The following is a 15,004-nucleotide window of genomic DNA, read 5'->3' as shown; positions in this document are numbered from 1 at the left end:
CACATTTTTTTTTTAGGCCATAGTTCTACTTCAAATAGGAAAATAACAGAGCTTTGCTTGTATTTGATTGGGGAAACCAAAACTTTTTATTTCATTAGGATGGCTTTCTAACATAGTAAAACCATCAATTGAAAGAAAAGGTATTCTGTTTGTATATTTATTAAGACTAGGACAGAAAATACAATTGCTAAAATGTTTTTACTTTTAGTCAGATAAAACAAAATATAATGATATGCAACATTACATATTTTATTTTGCAACCAGCAGGTGGAGTGCTTGGTTATTTTATCATGTTTACCTGGGAATTCTTAGCTGCACAGTTAATAATAAAGCCTGTTTACAGAGCTCAATAGCTCAAACTCACATTTACATACAAATGAAAGTAAATGATCTCCCTCCCTCTTTACTCTGTTCAGATGCGCCATATGAAGTTTCAATCAGAGATGGAATGAAGGCAAACCGTTTCAGATAAGCTCTTTCATCGGAAAACCCATAATGCTATATGAATATGTTATAGATGGTACTATATTAAAAGTTTTACCTATATTTATAAAAGACAAACATTTCATATAAACAGTAAGAAAAAAAAACTCTTAAATATTAACTTACAAAAATAAAAATGTACCCAAAAGACATATTTTAGTTTGCCTTTCAAGCCCAACTCCAGTCAAATATATCTTTTAGGAGATCATTGCAGACAGAATGTACTGCTGTGAATGGAACCAGAAATAATGAAGTAAAAAGCACTTTACGCATGAGGCCTAAATTTGTTTATAAATTAAACTTTGTAATTATTTTACTAAACATCATATTTAATCTCTCTTGTCACCATCCATGCATGCATGATGTTGGAATCCTCTGGTGTTTATTCGGAAATTGCCAAAATAAGACCAGGATAAGTGAACAATTTATCATTATTGATTTTTAAAGTTAATTAAGCTTAACGTATTTATAGAGTACAATTTCCTTTCAGAAAGTATTTTAGAAGCATAGAAGTAGCTTCATCTCCTGCTGCCACTTGGCAATGCTTGTTTCTGAGATTCCAATTATATAATGTATGTTTTAAGACCTTGAAGAGCCCGGCCCACTTGCCATGCTCTTCGCATACAATATTCATCAAAATTATATTATTACTAAATAGTTTCACATGACTGGGGTTTTCCCCCCAGTCATGTACGATCTACACAGAGAAAGGATTGCAGAAAACATGCATCAGCAAATTTATAAAAAGCTGGCCAACCTAAGCAAATTTCCATGACTAGAATTGTCTGTATTAGTTGGCTGTTGATTGGCATCTAGCCTGAAAATTCATGTGAAACGTTATTTATTTATTATTGGTATTTCTATAGTGCTGACAATTTACTGTATGCAGCACTTTACATGGTTGCACATTCACAAAAGGCCCTGCCCTCAAGGAGCTTACAATCCAAAGTCCCTATCTCACATATATACAGGGCCAATTTAGAAAGGAGCTAATTAACCTTCCAGCATGCCTTTGGAGTCTGGGAGGAAACCGGGGTACCCGGAGGAAACCCACGCAAGCACAGAGAGAACACGTAAACTCCGTGCAGATAGTGTCCTTCCTGGGATTTGAACTAGGGATCCTTAGTGCTAAATGTATGGGAATTCCAGTAGTAGAAATGCAGGAGAATATGGCTCTAGTTGTGTGTTGTTTGGTCACAATCCTTATTAGAGTTTGATGGTTCCTGTTTTTAAATTATGATTTTTAGTCACTAGTCTTCCACTTGTAAGAGCTGATGCAAAGATTCCACTTCTCTGTTACTCTAATGCATCACATTAGGAATGGTGCAACAGTCTGGCAGGGAGAAATTAAACCGAAAAGCATTATTGGAAGACATGGACCAATGATGCTCCAGAAACTGTTACTGTATGTGTGAGAACATTTTGAGGGAGGATTTTATTATTGTAAATTCATGAGTTTATATTGGTCCAAATGTTTCATATAAGGACATAATAGCAACCTATGCTGTGGCTGTGCAAGATGTTCTCAGCCATTCATATATATTCACCAGTTGTGCTGTCATATAGTTAATGTGAAGATTGGGGAGGTTTGCGTCTGCTTGCCAGAGCAGCAGCTGCACTTCTACAGGTTTTACTACCTTAGACTGGTATAACACACACACACACAGCTTTCTGGCCTTTCAACAGCACATGTTAACACTGTAAATTAACCAGCACAATTGGTGTTGCATCTAACTGTGATCCAGACTGATACTGCTTGCAATGGTTTCTCAGGTACATTAGGACACAACATTTTAATTTGTGTTTGAGCAGTCTATTTGATTCTGTAGGTTGACAAGGATTTACCTACTGCCAGATCAGGATCATCTACTAGGTGTTCCAGTTTTTTTCAAAGCATGGTTGGTAATGCTGTATACAGTTTTACTGCCAAGCATTTAGATTTAAGTTTCTATAAATTCATAATCTTAAGCTCTCAGCTGCAGCTCAGTAAAATATTTATTTGAGACAGTAGTGAAACTAACAACAGACTTAATAGTTTTTTCAGCCCTAGTCTTAAAAATGGGGTTTTAACAGACTGCAGCACCACAATATCATACAGTGTTGCTCGAAACAAAGTGATACCAGAATATCATACAGCAGGCATGAAAAACTTGTGATCTTGATCCTAATCATGAAGATCCCTTTGTGATAACAAAAAACTATCCTGCCTGTAAAAAGTGTGACTGTTAGAAGGTGTAGCTATCTGCAAAATATTTAATCTGTTTATGTAAAGAAGACCCTTTGTGGACCCATAATGAAATGGGTTTAAACATGGCAACAAATTTTTTGCTGATCTAACGTTCTCCAAAATCAGTGAACATTGTGCAGCACTATCGGAAAGACAATCTTTCACCATAGATCTGCCTATCTATGGCCACCTAACTGTAACAAAGCAGGTTTTGCTATCATGGCATGGCATGAGTGTGAAAAGTATTACACTGCAGTGAGAAATCTGACTGTGAAATAATTGTAGAAGTATATAACAAACACAAAGGAACAAGTGCAACACTATTATAGGAGAGCGGATTACAGAGAAGGAGGGGTGACAAAGGATTACCGGGGAAGAGAGCTGGTGAGAGGCTTTATGTTGGCAGGAGATCAGAAAAGAAGCATTTAAGAGGATTAATTTGAATTGATCTGAAAGGGCCCATTGCCTAATTGTCTCCTTAATTATCGTGTTATTTCAGAGAGCTCCCTGCTGCTCTCTAGAAAAGGTGCTGGTTATATTTCTTCTCTTTACATTGCACATACTTTTATTTCTGCTGAAACAGGGACCCGCTGATTAAAGTCTCCCTTGATCATTTAGGATTACATGAAAAAGGGTTGAAGAAGACAGTTTTTTCTGTTCAATCAGTCTTACTAGATGTGCCTACAGATTGCAAATTATTGTGTCTACTGTGAATTATATCAAGGGATCTGGGACTCAAAGTCAGATGGTCCTACTGTTCTGGAACCCTTTGTAAATGCATAATAGTGCTCTGAGGTCATAAAAGCCTGTTTCCCCATAAAATGTACCAGTTCTGGCCCGTGGCTATAAAGCAGACCTGCCATTTAAAAAAAATTGTTTAAGGCTATGCAATCAAAATTTAGCAGAGTTGTAAGCATTGTCAGATATGTTTTCTCCAATGGTCACTTTTCCACATCCATGAGGGCTTAGCATGTATGCAAATCAGCTGTAGCAACCAGTAAAAGATAAAACCAGAAGGCCACGGAAAAGTGAAGTATCAGGAGAACTACTGCATATTGAGAATTCACAGCTAATATTTTGCAGCAAAAAACATTGCAAAAATGTAAACTTGGGCTTTACTGGGCAAACTATATAAGGAAAAGACAGATTCTAGGACTACACAAGGATTAATGATATACAGGACATGGCAGTATCATGGCTATGCAATAGAATAAGCGTCTGTATGACTCATTTCTCTCTCTTGCGGAATGGCACATATTGAGAAATAATATGGTAAATTTTGTCCCACCCTGATTAAGCTATAGAAGAAAACAGCTTGCTTTACATGGTGAAGATGCACTATACAATCTGGTACAGAGATGGAACCAAGCTGCATCCTGAGAGGCTAGCTTAGCTCTAAACAGATCCCTACTGGAGGTTTCTGTAATTATCTGTGCACACAAGCTGCTCCACGCTGTTACCTGACCAGATTGTGCTTCTGCTGCTTCATTACAACTGGGAATAAGAGAAAAGTGCAGGACGGGAGCCATCCTCATTACTACAAATGCAGAGAAAGAAAATATAACGAATATTAACACAGCTTTCAAAATAAATTACAAATAGATTAATACAAAATACATTAATATACAAATTTTGCAACGTCTTACAGTCCTCAGTGCTGTTGGTTGGTATTGCCTAGGGCTGAAAGAATGGCCTGACCACTTGTGCCATGACAAAATACAATCTTCAACATGAAGCATCTGGACTCTAGGACCCTATTTTGATCTTGTTATATTGTGCATCTCTACACCAATCAGCCATAACATTATGATCACTGAGAGATTAAGTGAATAACATTGATTATCTTGTTGCAATGACACCTAGAAAAGGGTGGGATTATTAGGCAGCAAGTGTACGCTTTGTCCTTAAAGTTGAAGTGTTAAAAGCAGAAAAAAATGGGCAAAGGTAGGGATTTGAGCGACTTTGACAAGGGCCAAATTGTGATGGCAAGACAATTGGGTCAGAGCAAATCCAAAACTGCAGCTCTTGTAGGATGCTCCCAGTCTGCAGTGTCCAGGAACCACCAAAAGTGGTGCAAGGAAGGAAAACCAGTGAACTTATGACAGGGTCAATGGGCAACCAAGGCTCAATGATGCATGTGGGGAGCAAAGGTTGGTCCATGTAGTCCAATCCAATAGAAGAGCTATAGTAGCTCAAATTGATGAAAAAGTTCTTCCTGGTTTCGATAGAAAGGTGTCTGAACACACAGTGCATCACAATTTGTAATGTGTAGGGCTGCTTAGCCGCAAACCGATCAGGATGCCCATGCTGTACCATGTCCACCGCCAAAATGTCTACAATGAGCATGTGAGCATCAGAACTGGACCACTGATCAACGGAAAATGGTGGCTTGGTCTGATAAATCATGTTTTTTTTTGCAGGTCTGTCGCTTATCTGGGGAAGAGATGGCACCAGGATGCAATATGGTTAGAAGACAAGCCAGTGGGGGGCTTTGTGATAGTTTAGACAATGTTCTGTTGGGAAACCTTGGGTCCTACCATTCATGTGGATGTTACTTTGGTCAGCTACCTGTTTAGGTAGGTGGTATGTTTCAAGTACATTCCTTCATGGAAACAGTATTCACGGAATCAGCTCCATCATACCTACTATACCTTGCCTTCCTGGTGGGCTTACCCACACCCCTTCTAAGGGAGGGGTGTTCAAAGATGGGAATCCACCAGTACATGGGCCACAGCCCTGGCATAGTACCCTGTGATTAACTGAACCTGTTCAACACAGTGCCAAGGCGAGCACAACACACAGGGTTTAGTACCTTAAAAAAGAATTAAAAACTTGGGTTTTTTTTGCAAGCAGTAAATATATGCAAAAACATAAAAAAATTACTTAACTGTGTCTCCGCCGCTCGCTCCTATCTGAAGATTCTCGTGCGGCTGTGAGTGATCATGGGGCGGGTGCATGTGCAGTAGAGATCTTGGGCCGGGCGAAGAGGAGAGACACAGTGTAAGTCAATGCACGCAGCCGAGAGCAAGCATGCGGACAGACACCGTGGAGCACAGCAGTCAGTGCTGGTTTAAAGACCAGCTCTGGAGGAACTCCTGAAAACTACTGGAAGAGGATGATCGGATAAAGAAGCATCATTTAAGGTAAGTCTTTAAAGCAGCATTGGGGGGTGGGGGGGGGATTGTGACTTTTATGTAACTTTAAGTAACATTACAGACCAGCCCTGCTCGCCTTACTGGGTTGGCCCTGTGGTGGGCCTGGGTATGGACCGCCAAGACTCTTGCCAAGGAGAAAATTGATCCAGATAGCTGCTAGGGGTGCTGCAGTGGTTGTGAGACACTTAGGGAAACTTGCTAGAGGAGTCTTGAAGGAGAAAAAGGATTTACTTCTCTGAGAGCAGAGAGGCAGAATCCATCAGCTAAGGACACTAGCATAAAACTGAGGCAAGCTGGGAATGGGAGCTTTAAAATTGCCTGTTTTTAAAAGGAGAACTATGAGGTGAATGCTTTTCACTTACCTCATAGTTCTAGTCAACCTGTGACAATGAGACTGTCACAGGTCGGCTCAGTAGATCGGGAGGTGAGCACACATACCGGCGTTCGCTCACCTCTCGATCCTGCCACGGCTCTCTGCCGCGACAGGGGAGGGGCTGGATTCCCCCCTCCCCGATCCGCCAGCGCTGACTGGCGGAACGGAAGGGGGTGGGTACAGCTGGCTCTGCCTCTAGATAGGCAGAGCCAGCTGTCAGTCACGCAGCTGGGCGGATACAGACATAATTGTCGGGATCCGGTTCAGCTGTGGCATCTTAGTATACAGCTCGCAGCAGCTCGCGGTATACTGCGGCATCTCAGTATACCGCGAGCTACATACCTTAAAACGTTAATATTCTTACAGATAATGACCACGCTTACAGAAGCACCTTGATAACAGTGTATGACTTCCAAGTGCATTTGAAAAGATGTTCACTTTAAATGCAAAACATTATACCTACAAGGAGTTATTTGTATCTCAGACTTTTGATACATAAACCCTGAATAATTATCTAGGTATATTTAGAATTGGATTTTATAAGCCAGTTTTTATACAGTATAATGCCCTTGATGTCTGAGAATTATTTGGAAAATCTATGCTCCCCATTAGGAAATATACGCAGAAAGTGTAGCATTTACTGCAATATGTTCTTACATAAATATTTCAGGCGGTCAATAAACACTTGTAAAAAAATGTGTCACTCACCAGTGTCATTTCAACATGTAATCCACTAACGTACTTCATATAAATCACTAGGTTCTGTTGGTATCATATTAAATAGAATTAAAGTGTTATTCCTTTATGAAAAATAACTACAGAGATGAATATGTACCAAGCTACAAAATAGAAGACCTACTCTACTGTAAGCCATTCTTCCATAAGTTATATTTTCTTTTTCCAAGATTTTCTCCATACAGTATCTCTATCTTTGGAAAACACTGCAATGTACTCGATTCAAAAAGTGCACCAGTTATAAAGTACTTCCTCCAGCCTTAGAAGAGGCAAGTAATAGCTGTCAAATATTTTTTTCAATTCCCAACTCCTCCTGCTTCCTGATCCTCACTATTGGCCCATCACTGTGATGGAAAGTCAAATTTGGACTGAGCTCTCAATCAAATAACTGAAAATGCTTGGTTTCAGGGCTCCTTAGGTTCTCAGAATGTGTAAGAATTGTGAACCTTGAGGTGCCAGCTTTAGTATAAAAATTGTCACACCAGTAACCTGAGGGATGCTGTAAATAGACAAATGCAGGGTGCTTTCAGGTGTATTAGACTCCCTTACAAGGTCAGTTTGAGATGCTTGTGCATTCAAAATTCTTTTCAGAGATTTTTCTGTCCTTCTAAGCTGCATCAAGCTGCTTTTTCAAACTGCTTTTTTCAATTCCTATTGATATATATAGGCAAAAAGCAGGTTGTGTACACAAACACCAGTGTACACAACCTTTTATTTGGCATTTGGTACACTTTTAACACCTCCCTCATTTTCCTATAACTGTCCCGGTTCAACAAGTAAAGATTTATTGGTCTGACTGCAGCACCGCTAGTTTGAATCAGATGTATTTTTTACTACCAGGATGTATATCACCTCACAGAACAAATTCAGATTCTGTCTTAGTTTACCCAGCAAGTATGGATTATGAAATTCAAGTAGCAAACTACTAGCCTAGCACTTGAAACAAAAATTGATCTTGATTTTGAAGGGAAATTATTCAATCTGATGGAAGGGTATCACAGAAAGTTCACAGATGTAAGTAAAAGCTTCAGTAATGACCCTCCTTTAATCCTGCTTAAGCCTCTCCAAATGCTGCATTTCATTTTTATTCTGCATGGGTTAGAAATTTAAAAATCAAAAAACTTTCTAAAAGAGCTTTAGTACTTTAGACCTAGTCTTGACCTTTATGGGTTTATAATCACCCAAATACAATATTGGCAAGATTTGCTCACAGCAATTTGTCTCCATGGCCTTCTACAAAGTGATAATCAAGGTTCACTCCATGCTTGTCTTATTTTGTCTACAACAGTCGACACACAACTTTGCATTCTAGTAGAGATATTTCACCAAAGAAACCACTGAAACCGCTGTAAAAAGCTCACAACCACCCATAACTGATACTTCAAGTTGGGCTTTAATTCTACTTTTCAAATTACTCTATATTTTATTCTAAATAGCAACAGGTACAATTTTAAAGTGAACCTGTCTGCCAATTAAAATTTTTGACTAAATGTTGTCAATAAGTGTGAATATGTCCTGCCGAAGAGCAGATGCCACAAGCCAAAAAGCCCTCTGTGCAAAAATGTGATCCCGTGTTCAACCTCACTAAACTTCTGTGCCAAGCACTGCCCATCCTAGCTCGCTGTACATCGATAGTAATCCTGTTGTAAACTAAGGTGTTTGCATTAAACTAGGTGTAGTGTGTTGGACCCAATTACAAAGTGAACGGCTTAACCTTATGTAAATTAAATCAAGTCATTAATAACAAAAGTTAAAACAAAGATATGAGTGGCACATAGAATAATAGAAAAAAATTGTAAGAACCATGTGGCAAGTCTTAAGCAGGGCATACAATGACTAACAGGTTCAATTTAATAAGATAGAAAAAGACAGAAGAGACATTACTTTTATTTTAATTGAAAACATATCAGTTTCCATGGCACAGAAGCTAAAAATTAGAAAGTTTCCAGCATGAAAGAAAAATTTAATATAGAGAATACGATATAAAGGATTACTTTTTCTTTTTGGATATTAGATTTGGTTTTCATAGTATAATATTGTAAAAGCAATGTGTTTAATATTATCCGATGCTTAAAGCAGAAATGAAAAAACTGTAATGTGAAATGGCACACAAGTCCCAACCCAACAGAGGAATCTTTCTTCGTTACCAACTGTGACAGAGAAAACAAGCAATGTGATTAGTTACTGTCAAGTGGAGCACCTGCATGACTAACCAAGTCTTACCACAATCAACAGCCAATCACAGTTTCATCAGGGAGTGAGCGCATTTGTGCAGGTCCAATGAGACCTTACATTCTATGCAAAGGTAAAAATATAGGAACTGTCACCCCTCCACCTCAGACAAAATATGCATAAAGACACATTCTAAGAGTTCAGAGGGCAGTCATGCAAGCACAATAGAACTATTCTCAGAGCAACAAATCTTCCTAGCACTTCATCATCTTGCAAAGTTGCTTCTGATGATCTCATAAGATTATTCCAATGTAGAGAGGACAGGAAAGGAGTAAATTGCAGCCGGCAGGAAAAAACTATAGATGAGTGTTCCCCCAACATGAGCTGTTGGCTGGTGGGCATAGACATGAAGTGGTAAACTAAACCAGCCAAACAGGGTGTCATATACCTGTGGGCTGCTTAAAGTGGGTATTTCAATAATTTAACTAGTCTTAACTAGTCTACATGAATAAATTCCTGAAATGTCACAATAAATCACAAATAATCTAAAACAGGACAAGTCCCTTTTTTAATGCACATCACCAGAACAGACAAATGGTTCCCAACAGAATGAATAACACTGTAAAACAAAGCTGATTATGTGTTTAGGAATTGGTTGGACGCTGTGAAGGTATTCTTAAAGTATGCCCTACCTCTGCAACCTTTAAACACTCGCTATATTAAATAATTTAAAAGTAAATCACAGGCATGACTTCCGATGCAGTGGCAGCGCTCTTATAAACATCACTCCTACTCTAGAGATTTCTACAAGAGCAATCGGAAGACAGAACGGCAACACTGCTCTTTGGGAAAGGACTCTATATAAACTCCAGAAACAGAGAGACATGTGAAAGAACACTTACTAATAGGAAGATGGAGGGTGAAGAAACAAGTTAATTAGTTTAAATTATCCCCTTTGTTGTTTATGATGTTGGGGGAATGGCAGCCCCTAAAAAAAAATCATCAGTAATGGACGGAAAATAGTATGTGCTGCACTGATTGGAGGTGTAATGGTCTATGTCTGCATACAATATACTATATTTGTAATGTGATCATTTCCAGAGGACAACATTAGCAGTGTACTATGTAACAGAACTGTGTTATGATCACATCTGCTGTGCAAGTCATGTTGAAGCATATGGAATGCTATTGAATTAGGTTATGATAATTGGCCGGGTAATTCTGCTTAGTGTAGTTTTCTCTGTGTAGAGAGTTATTGAATTCATTTATGAGCATAATAAGGTCATGTTGGGAGATGTTTTGATCTTTGTCTGTATATCATATTGCTTGCAGTACAGTGTTGTACCAGGTTAGCCATGGCTATTAATAAGAAAGTAAAATGTAGGCTAAGCAATTTTTATTTTTTTTGGAGGTGCACCTCAAAATATATTCAGTTAGCCACATGAAAGATATTGACAGTTTTACTTTTGTATATCATATTCAAAACCTAACCATTTCCAGATTCTGTGAAGATTTCTGTACATAACAATGGCTGATTCACCCATGCAAACCCACAGGCTCCCAGAAAATGGCATTCAAAAAGTAGGCATGCCTGTTATTTGTGAATCCTGACAAGGGTTCTCCACTGTTGACTAGTCTTGGCTCTGAAAACGTTTAATTATTTCTGATAATTAGGTAGCTGTTGACAAAGATAACTTCCATCTGCTGGTACTTATTTCAGACATACACCACCCTCACTACTCAGAGGATCACCACCTGTATTCACAATGCCCGAGTGTACTAGCAGCCACCCCCGTTTGGTATTATTTGTATGCACACAATAAGTGATTCATTTTTCGCTGTAAAAATGCCTGTGGTATACAGAGAGATTGAAAGCACAGAGACTCTCACACTAGGAAGCATATAGCTGCCAAGTGTTGTCGTAGCACTTAGCAGTCACCAATGGTGTGAATTGTATAATTATGAAAAAGACCAAGTAGGAGGGCCTTGAATCAACATGACAACTGCAAGCTTCCCGACACTCCAAGGGGTCATATATAAGTATGTCACACTAAAAACAATGGGAAGTGAGACATCTGCTTATCCTCAAATGACCTGTGTGCTGCTGGGAAATCTGCGGGAAAAAAGCCTTTTTTCTCCAGATTTAACCACTGGATGGATATAAAACACATGCTGTACATGTTAAATTCCCTTTTCTCACAGAAAAAGCCATAAAAAAACAAGCGATATGTCCATACACCTACAATGAAGGTGAATGGGACAGGCAGGCTTGGACTGTCAATCAGGCAGCATTTACTGAATGGGGTGGTCAGCCTGCATCAATTTTTGGGCTTCTATGAGAGGGACTGAAGAGAACCATGTAGTGGTGAGGTGGTCTGTATGGAGCAGGGCCATTGTATCAATCTTAATATGGAAGCTTAACCTGTTTAAGGCTGTGATATAGAAACTGACTCAAACTGATGTCAGTAAATGTGTGCCTGACATAAAAACCAAGATGTTCTAGGGAACAGAGGCAAAGTGGGCAGCTAAGTTCCTAAGTCTGGGTAACTGCTGTGGCCCATATGATTCCTTGCTCAGGTGGTACCATGGCAGGGCAGAGGGCATATACAGTATGTAGGGAATGATGAGCAATACTGTTCCTTTGCTCTAAAGCCCTTGGCAGTAGGATCTCAACCTCTGTAATAAACAGAAACCTACCATTTAAACTTGTGAAATTATTATACATCATTTTAGGCTGGGTTCACACCTGGGTGTACGGAATATGCGCGTTTGCCGCGCTTTCCGAGGGATTTCCAGATGTATCCTAATGGATACGAGCGGCAAATACGCCCCAAAGAAGCTCCTGTACTTCTTTCGGGGGAAGGGCTTTTTTCCAGCGCGTTCCTACGTGCTGTAAAACGCCCAGGTGGGAACCATGCCCATAGGCAATTATTGGTTTTCACATGTTGAGCGTTTTACAGCGCACAGGAACGCACTGTAAAACGCCCAGGTGTGAACCAGGCCTTAGTGATGAAAAACATTTTCCATGCTAATATAATTTTCACGCCCAGGCGATATTTTATCAACATCAATAAGACATACACAGGGTTTGACATTGCTAATGCAAGCAAAATATAGAACTTTTTACACACTGCAAGAATGTCTCACTTTATTGTTTAATAAGTGCTGAAGGTTTGTTTGATCAGACCAGCCCGGCAATCAAAGGATACTGAAAGATACTCAGGAATGGGTAGGTACCAGTATATGCCCGCATTTAATACCTGTCAGCAGCTTTCAGTGTTCTAAAGAGACAAAGTACATCTCCTTAAACAAGCCATTTAGTAAATTATATGAAAAACATTTTTCCTTGTTAACATCCAGCCAGCTATGCATTATAAAAACAGACAACATTTTAAAAAGTCACTGCCTTGCAACTATGGAAACAGCACTCTTTGTACAGAACTTCATTAATATGCCATATTCCTGCTTACCCGATTGATTCATTGCATTTCTGAGAGGTTTGCACAGAGCCAAAGTCAAATTAGACACATTCCCCGCAACAGGAGTTTACTATTTAGGGCAGATACATTTAGGCCACAAATCTGTAGAATGATACGGAGGCTGCACATTTTCTTTTTACACAAAAACAATCTATGTAATTGTAGCAAAGACAGCACTTCCCAGTGAGCTTCAGAAAATGTTGGCAAGACCTATAGCAATATCTAAAAAATAACTTTTTTTATCAAAGTGTGCAATAAACTTTGATAAAAATCCACTGTATATTATTCACGCGGGATTGTTTTCTTTTTCATTTTTTGCCTTGCAAGAAAGTCTGACTTCCATGCAGTTGATCCTGTAATAAGTCACGTTTTTTTTTTTCACGAGACATTTTTTTTTAACTTGTCATATTATAATAAATTCACAAATATCATATAATCTTATAACCTAGTAAGAGTGTGCAATAAGCTTAAATAAAAATCATAAAAATCCACTATATATTATTCCACTATATATTATTCACGCGGGATTGGTTTCTTTTTTTATTGCCTTGCAAGAAAGTCTGACTTCCATGCAGTTGATCCGGTAATAAGTAATGTTTTTGTTTTTTCACATGAAACACATTTTTTCCACTTGTCATGTTATAATAAACTCACAAATATCATATAAATCGGATAGCCTAGTGAAGGTAGCCGTGCCCTTCGGACAACATTAGCATGCCGAACACAAAACAAGTACAGTAAGCTTATAGAGACGTATAAGAAACAGCATCAGGAAGGGCACGTTAGGGAGCTACACATGCATGTCGAGCCTCTAAAGTCGCTTATTGCTTGGTGTAAGCATAGCTCATTTATCTCTCGGTGGAATGTTTCCATGGTAACGGGTTGGATTCTTGACATTTTGAGAGTTTCTGCCTGACTCGGCTAATCCAAAGGGGACATTTATTCGCTATATTCCCTCTAATAAACGCTTGGCAAGTGTGGCCAATACGTACATACACACTAACAAAGATGACAGCACAGTGTATGTTCCCCAGGTACAAGTGATGCATAATATATGGAAGCAAACTCTTACTCATTAAAAAAAACGGGGGAATAAAACCACTTGTATGCAGAAGGGGGGAGATATCAGCTACTCAATTCTGAATCGGTCAAGATTCAGAAAAACCTTTTGTGAGAAATTTTGACCACAATCGGAGTCCATTCAACATATGACAGCACACCAAATATTGCACAACTAAAGCTCATAACACACATTACAATGGTATTGTAAAATCTCTGTACGATAATCTTTAGTTTTATCAACAACTACATAATGCAGAGGCCTATGTAAACAATACATTCAATTTAAATCCAACCGGGATAATAACAAGTATAGGGGTTGCAAAGAACCATTCAATTAAATCGATAATCAATAATGAGAATAGTTGAAAACTATTCTCATTATCGATTAGTTAGGTGGATCCCCTAGCTCTCTCCTCCATGCTGGGAGGAGGGAACAGCAAAACACGCCTCCCACCCACAGTGTGATTGCCCGCACTGGAATATGAAATATGTAAAAGTCCCCCCACCATCATGTCGGGTGCACCAAACATGCGAAAACGATGATTGCGTCCATTGCGCCCCACATGTTACATATCACCGTGAACGTCGCAGTGAGAGCAATAATTTTAGAGCCATTAATCACTGATAACACTAAAGAGATGAGCAGTTAAACAGTGTAAAGCGTCGCCTGTGGCCAATTTTGGGTGTGGTAGTCATGTCATCATCCATGCGTCGCTATCTACTGGACGCCTGCCGGCAGCCATCTTGGTGCTGGACGTCAGCAGAGAGAGGAGGGGATGTTCACCCGGCGGGATGGGGTATGCCGCCGGGTCCCCTCCTCTCTCCTGACACTGTCAGGCTCTCAGTCCATGACCGAGTGCCCAACTTTTTTTTAGAGGGGGGTGACACCCAGGTGTGGGCCGCACCCCCCTTGTGACGCCACTTCCAGCTTTATATTTCAGTGCTCAACAGTAGGTTATTTTAAAAAAAAATCCATACAAATTATAAATGCTGATAATGTGTAAGCGAGTTAACAAGCTAATTGTGGTGCAATAGTTCACAACCAAAATGCCTCCTCTTCTGCACTTGGAATGTCATTATGTATGTGAAAGGAGTTGCTGCGGAAAATACGTGGGGTGTCTACCTTTCAATGACTATCCCCTTTAATTAGGAGAATTACACTGCAGCCTTAGAATAGGGAGATAACATTTGTATGCCCTAGGGACATTAGGATGATGCTGTGTGAGATCACTGAGCGCAATTTAAATGTAAAATGCAAAAGGCAAGTATACTCTTAAAGGTTTCTATCTTGGGAAATGTGTGGGTGTCATTACAAAGT

General features: G+C 39.3%; 1 protein-coding gene across 1 annotated transcript in view; it reads right to left on the bottom strand.

Annotated features, from left to right (window-relative positions):
- LOC108790551 (acid-sensing ion channel 2) overlaps positions 1–15,004 on the bottom strand; it is a 434,952-nt gene that overhangs the window by 316,666 nt on the left and 103,282 nt on the right. The window lies entirely within an intron of this gene.

Source organism: Nanorana parkeri, unplaced genomic scaffold (assembly GCF_000935625.1).
Source record: "Nanorana parkeri isolate BGI_ZX_2015 unplaced genomic scaffold, ASM93562v1 scaffold480, whole genome shotgun sequence".
Taxonomy (NCBI): domain Eukaryota; kingdom Metazoa; phylum Chordata; class Amphibia; order Anura; family Dicroglossidae; genus Nanorana; species Nanorana parkeri.
This window is presented reverse-complemented; position numbering and strand designations above follow the sequence as displayed.